The sequence below is a fragment of the Octodon degus genome, unplaced genomic scaffold (genome assembly GCF_000260255.1).
Source record: "Octodon degus isolate 3935 unplaced genomic scaffold, OctDeg1.0 scaffold00060, whole genome shotgun sequence".
NCBI lineage: Eukaryota > Metazoa > Chordata > Mammalia > Rodentia > Octodontidae > Octodon > Octodon degus.
Genome location: NW_004524636.1, coordinates 7,334,665 through 7,342,175, shown reverse-complemented (window position 1 = coordinate 7,342,175; position 7,511 = coordinate 7,334,665). Strand labels below are relative to the sequence as shown.

The 7,511-nt window shown below is 36.3% G+C and overlaps 1 protein-coding gene and 1 non-coding gene across 2 annotated transcripts in view; both read right to left on the bottom strand.

Moving 5' to 3' along the window:
- The window catches only part of Plcb1 (phospholipase C beta 1), a 784,962-nt gene that overhangs the window by 249,808 nt on the left and 527,643 nt on the right, over positions 1-7,511 (bottom strand). The window lies entirely within an intron of this gene.
- On the bottom strand, positions 3,680-3,814 carry LOC111817533. Its single transcript, XR_002821708.1, has one exon.

Genomic DNA, 7,511 nt, shown 5'->3' with positions numbered 1-7,511 from the left:
TATTATTGATAATTGTACTACTGTATCTAGGATACTCTACCTGTCTTAAACATAGGTTCTCCCTAGGGTAATAAAATTGGGGAGAAGGACTAGGGTAGTAACTTCACCAAAGCTCTACACTGAAAGATGGAGGACAGTGCCAAATGGAAACCAATATTCCACTCTCATTCAATAGAGAAGGAAAGATCTTGGGACAGACACAAACTAATGGCTGCTTTCAGAAGATATCCCTGAAGAGTAGACTCTTTATAGAGAGTCTCTGATAGTAGTCATATAGTTCCTTACTATCAAAATTTCACAAAATTAGCATATAAATCAAAATAATTTTTTCTGAAATAGAAAATGACAAGATGAAGGAGCAAAATGCAGTCTCAGGCCCCCAGCCTACCCCAAACAAATCCAGGAGACACCAGCATAGAAGTAACTGGATGTCACATACCTGAAATCTCTGAAATGATTGCAACTGAAGTAAAGAAAGAATGTCAGATGAGTATAAAGGCAATCATATCAGAAATAATATATCAGGCAAAAAATAAATGATAACTATAATGAAAGAATTGCTGAGTGTATTTAAAGACATTGATAAAAAATAGAGGAACAAAGAAAAATGAAGAAAATCTTCAATGGGCAATATAGAAAATAAACAAGAATGCATGAAACAGATTCAAAGAAATATCCAGGAAATTAAAAATTCCATTAAAATCTGGCAAAACTGTTTGAAAACTGAAGATAGACCTTCAGACCTTGAAGACATCATTGCTGCTAGTGACCAGAAAAGGAAAGATAACTCAAAAGTCACAGGGAACCAAGAAATAATAATGCAACAGCTACAAGACAATGTAAAGATGAACAACATAAGACTAATAGATGTCAATGAAAAAAGAGTCAATGCAAATGACATAAAAAGAATATTTTCAGAATAGCAGAAAACTACCCAAACAAAGGGACATAACAGTTAAGTGAGGCATACAGAACTCCAAATAGCACCCATTGATATCAGACACATTTTAAAGGACATGAAAAAATCTAATAACCAATAACACAGTCTTAATAGGGGAACTTAGCACTCCAGTCTCTCAAAGAGAAGGTCAATTAGACCAAAAATTAGCAATGAGATAACAGAACTAAACCACACAGTTGAACAAATGGACTTAGTGGACATCTACAGAGTGTTGCAACCAACAACATTTGAATAAACATTCTTTTCAGCTGCACATGGGACATTCTCTAAAATAGACCACATACTAATTCATAGATCATGCTTATGTAAATGTAAGAAAACAGAAAGTATCCCATGCGTATTATCTGACCACAGTGCAATGAAACTAGAAATTAATGACAGAAGTAGCCACAAAAACCCCATAAACACATCAAAATTAAATAACACCCTCCTCAGGAACTAATGATTCTCAAATGAAATTAAACAAGAAATCAAACCATATCTACAATGCAATGAAAATTAAAACAAAACTTACTGGAATTTGTGGGAGACAGTGAAAGCAGTTCTCAGAGATGAATTTACAGCAGTGAACACACTCATTAGGAAAACAGAATGAGAATACACAAATGCCCTAGTGCTCTACCTCAAGTTTCTAGAAAAAGGAAAAGCAAACCAATTCCATAGCCCAAAGATGGGAGAAATTTACAAAGATTAGAGCAGAAATTAATGCAATTATGACAAAGAAAACAATACAAAGAATTAATGAGTCAAAGAGCTGGCTTCTTTAAAGATTAAATAAAATTGATAAACCTCTAGTCAACCTTATTTTAAAAAAGGAAAGAAAAGGGGCCGGGGAGATGGCTCAGTGGAATAAGCGCTTCCCTGGCAAGCGCAAAGGCCTGAGTTCGATCCCTGGTTCTGAAAAAAAAAAAAAAAAAAAGGAAAGAAAAAACATAAATTCAAGCAACAAGTAATAAAAAAGGTAAAAGTACTACAGATGCTGTGGAAATTCAGAAGATCATCAATAGCTACTTTGAAAATCTTTACTCTCACATGATGGAAAGCATCAAAGAAATGGACAGATTTCTACATAGGTACAAATCACAAAAACTAAATGAAAAAGGTACAAAAACACTGAATAACCCAGTATCAATCAATGAAATTGAAAACGTAATTTAAAAAAAAAAAACTATCAACAAAGAAAAGACCATATCCTGATGGAGGCACAGTTGAATTCTACGTGAAATTTAGGAAAGATTTAATCCCAATACTCTTCAAACTCTTCAATGAATTGGAAAATGAAACAACACTATTAATTCATTTCTGGAGTTAAGTTTTATACTGATACTAAAACCAGAGAAAGATCCAACCATGAAAGAGAACTATAGGCCAGTGTCTCTCATAAACATAGATGGAAAAATCCTCAATAAACTACTAGCAAATAGAATGAAGCAAATCATCAGGAAGATTATACACCATGACCTGATAGGATTCATCCAGGAATACGAAGATTGTTCAGCATATGCAAATTTACAAATGTAATAAACCATATCAACAGAGCCAAAACCAAAAACCACACGATTTTCTCCATACACACAGAAAAATGCTTTTGACAAAGTTCAACACTATTCATGAGAAAAACCCTACAGATAATTGAAGTAGATGGTCTATACCTCAATCTGATAAAAGCCATCTATAATAAACCAACAGCCAACATCATTCTAAATGGAGAAAGTATGAAAGAACTACTCCAAACTCAGGACCAAGGCAAGGATGTCCATAATCATCACTCCTATTCAATATATTTCTGGAAATGTTAGCCAGGGTCATTAGACAAGAGAGAGAAATGAAAGGAATAAGAACTGGAGAGGAAGAAATTAAACTATCATTATTCACAGATGGCATAAAAATACACTACTAAGAAATACCTAGAATTAACAAACAAATTCTTTAGTATAGCAGAATGCAAAGTCAACACCCAAAAATCAATAGCATTTCTCCACACAAACCACAAACTCACTGAGAAAAATTAGAGAAACAACACCTTTTACAATAGCATCCAAAATAATTAAATACTTAAGAATTAGTCTAATAAAAGACTTAAAAGATCCACACAATGAAAATTACAATACCCTGAAGAAAGAAATTGAAAAGGATTTCAGGAAATGGAAAGGTATTCCCTGGTCCTGTTTAGGAAGAACAAACATTGTGAAAATTGCTATACTCCCAAAATTGTTATACAAATTTAATGCAATTCCTATCAAAATACTATCAGCATACCTCACAGATCTGGAGAAAATATTCCTAAATTAATTTGGAACCAGAAAAGACCTAGAATATCAATGGCAATCCTGGGCAACAAAGGCAAGGCAGGGGGCTGGGCAGATAGCTCAGTAGAATAATCTCTTGCCCGGCAAGCACAAGCACAAGGCCTGAGTTCAATCTCCAAAAAAAAAAAAAAAAAAAAAAAAAGCAAGGCAAAGGCATTACAATGCCTGACTTGAAATTGTACTGCAAAGCTACTGTGATAAACTCAGCATGGTACTAGCATGAAAACAGAACTGAGAATCAATAGAACTGATTAGAAGATGCAGATACAACTTAAAACAAATTTACTTATTTATTTTGCAGTACTGGAGATTGAACTCAAGATCCTGTGCTTGCCAGGCAAGCACTTATTCTACTGAGCTATCTCCCTGGCCCTAAAAACACATTCGGCCACTTTAATTTTTTTTTTTTAAATGTGAGGCTGAGACAGCCCAGGTGAAGCTCCTTTCTTAAATACCTCTCCTACACCAGAGTCAGTCCCTGTTCTGTAGGCCTAGTTAGGGGAAGATGGAGAGAGCTGAGTCTACTTCCCAGGAAACAGAGGCAGCAGCACTTTAATTTTAACAAAGGTTCAAAACATGTTCAATGGAAGAAAGCCTCTTGAACAAATGGTGCTGGAAAAACTAGCTCTCTACATGCTGAAAACTAAAATTACATCCAGGTCTATTACCATGGACTAAACTAAAATCCATATGGATTAAAGATCTAAACATTAAAATAGAAACACTAAATCTACTGGAATAGAAAGTAGGGGGATATGTTGAAGACATAGGTGTAGGCAGAGAGAGTTTATGAACAAAAACCAAACGTCACATGTAATACTTCAAAGAATCAACAACTGGGATCTAATCCTATCTAAAAGTTTGTACATGTTAAAAAAAGACCAACAGAGTGAAAAGATAACCCACAAACCAAGAAAAAGTCTTAACCTATAGTCATTCAGGCAAAGGATTCCTATCTAGAATACATAAATAACTATAAAAGATCAGGCCCCCGAAGTTCAAAGACCCAATCCAAAAATGGGCATCTGAGATGAACACACACTTCTCAGAGGAAGAAATACAAATTGCTAATAAATACATGAAAAAATGTTCCACAGCACTGGTCAGTTGAGAAATGCAAGTTAAAAAACACTGAGATTTCATCTCACTCTAGAAAGAATGGCTAACATTAAAAAAAAGAATATCGATACTGGAGAGGCTATGGGGAAAAAGGGACCCTTGTCTACTGTTGGTGGGATGTAGACTTGCACAACCACTATGGAAAGCAGTGTGGAGACATTTTAAAATACTAGGATTAGAAGTCCCATTCAATCCAGCTATATCCCTTCTGGGTGTTTTTCCAAAAGAACTGAAAACACCATACTACAGTGATATATGTGCACCCATGTTTATAGCAGTACAATTTGTCATAGCTAAATCTTAGAAACAACACAAATGCCCATCAACTGAGGAATGGATAAAAAAAGAAGTATTATTATACATTGGAGGATTACTCAGCTATAAAGAAAGACAAACTTGAGGAATTTATAGGTAAATGGATGCAACTATAGGCTATCCTCCTAAGTGAAATAAATCAGACCCACATGTGTAAACATCATATTGTCTCCCTAGTGTAAGTACCTGAAAGAAATAAATAAAATCTGAAAAGTACAATAGATAAAGTACAATATACAGAACAGAAAGAAACTGAGCATAAGGAATAAACAATTGAGATTAGGAAAAGGAGAAAAGATAGAAAAAAAGGAAGGGGGCAAATCACGTATGCACTCAGGGTAGTTGAGATGATTTTACTACTAATTTCTATCAGTTTTTTGAAGCTAGCAGTTTGTTATGGTTTGTGTCTACATCCCACCAACCTAATACATTAGGCTTTCCCCCCAAAGCCTAAGGCCGTCATGGGACGGACTTCTAGAGTTTGAAATTAACTCATGATCCACTGGGATTACTGCTGGGATTATGGGTGTGACTACTATACCCAGCCTGAGGTAGATAGTCTGAATATAATATAAGAGAGACAGAGAGACAGACTTGCTCTCTGTAACCATTATTGCTGCTGCTCCTCCATTTTGCTCTCTGCTCTTTGCTGCCGCCATGAATAGATGCTCTCTGCCCTGCGCCACTCTGCCTTGGAGCCCGCTAATTAAGGACGGACACCTCCAGTAACTACGAGTCAAATAATCCTTTCCTTCCTTCATTTTGAGTATCAGCTATTTGTCCCAGCAACGAGAGAAGAGTAACTGAGACAACAACCATGCTTGAACACTTTTCATCCTATTTTTTAAAATATGTTTTGTCTCTAATGTCTTATCTATTATTATCACACTCTTTTTGAAATAAACTTAAAAATAAAAAGTAAAAAGGACAAGGAAAAAACTAAGGTTTATTGAAAGGAAAAGTTAATGTTCAATTCTTTGGTCAATCTTGCATGCCTATAACTAGTAACCTGAGCAAGAAATTTGATGCTAACCATATGCAATGTACAAATCATTGTTAATTTTAATCCAGCTAGTTCCCGTCTGGGTATTTTTCTTGTTTTGAAATCCTTCACCATTTTTATTGTTCTATGTTGCTTTGTTATTATCCTTGTTCTTGTTATTATTTTGATTTTTTATCTTTAAAATAAAAATAAGGGGTCTTGGGGGTTAGCTCAGTTGTTTAAGTGCCTGCTGGGGCAAATCCAGCCAGGCACTGGGGACCACGGTTCGATCCCCAGCTCCCCATGCCTTACCAGACCCACCCTTAAGGCAACTTGAGCCAGCAAAAAAAATAAATCAATAAAATAAGTAAATAAATAAAATATTAAATTAATTTGCATCATACTGTATGTGTTGTTTTGTCACATGGCTATTTATAGTCAGCATTATTTGTTCTAATTCAGTCCTACTGGTGCATGCAGATCTAAGCTCCTTTATTTGAACTATTATGCCACTTCACTGCATGCATATTAAATTTATGAATCAATTCTTGTATCGATATACTTTCTTTTTTCTTTAAAATGTTGATTCGCACAACCATGCTTTGTGTCGCTTTAGGATACATCCAAAAGATTCTGTAAGGTCAATATCCTGAAAAATTCTTACATGTGTGAGTCCCTAAAGTGATAGGAATACTGACATTCTCACTGACGGTGCAAGAGAAATTGTATCTCCCACGTTCTCAAAGTGACTGCCTATTATTAGCCATTCAATACTTTTTCTGCAGATCCAACGAATGCACAGTGTGATCCTCCCTAGATGAACCAAATTGTATGCATCTGCGGCTGTTTTATTTGTTGTTTTCTGCAGATTTGGATTTGATTAACTCATTTTTCTTTTCTTTGTTTTTAAAAGGGTAAAAGGTATATGATTGTTTGAGGTCTGAGCTCTGACACTGGCCAGTCTCAGCTCCTGAGTCCTGCTGCTAGAAATAAAGCCCCACACAGTGGTCATGCACGGCTCCCACGGTGAGGCAGCGAGAAAAGCATCCTGGCCATGGCTGTGACCTGAGCCTCACCAATGGGTCACCAGAAAGGGCAGTGTATTCTCTATTTTCAAATACATATTTTCACTCAAAGAGTTCTGTGGGGAATAAAAAGACTCTAAAAGGTGCTTGAATCTCTCCCTCTCCCTCTCCCTCTCCCCTCCTCCTTCTCCTTCTCCGTCTCCTGCCCTCCCTCTCATTTATTGCATAATGTACATACACACTTGAGAATCACTGGTTACTGTCCTAAAGAAAATGGCTACCAAGTGACAGCAGGCCGAAAGCACGTATTTCCACAGCGTACAATTTGGAAACCTATATTTATTTTGTTTACTTTTTTCAATAGATTTTGTTCCTTTAAACAGATTTAGGTTTCCGGCAAAATGAGTGGAGGTACACAGACTTTCTACCTCCACACACGCGCAGCCCTCCTTATGATCAGCATCCCTTGCCGAAGTGGTGTGCTTATGACAATCGATGAACCCACGTTGACACCGCAGTGTTACTCAGAATCCGTACTTTACATTAGGGTTGACTTTTTGGATTTATATATTCCATGAGTTTGAACAAGTCTGAGGGTGATGGATCATCAGTTATTTCATCATACAGAGTACTTTCACTAGTGTAAAACTCTGCTCCACATTCTACTTATCGTGTGTGTGTGTGTGTGTGTGTGTGTGTGTGCGCGCACGCATGCATAACTGTGTGTGTGATCCTGAGGTAGCACCTAAGACCTTCACACTGAACTACACCCCACCCCATTTTTATTTTTTTATTTTGAG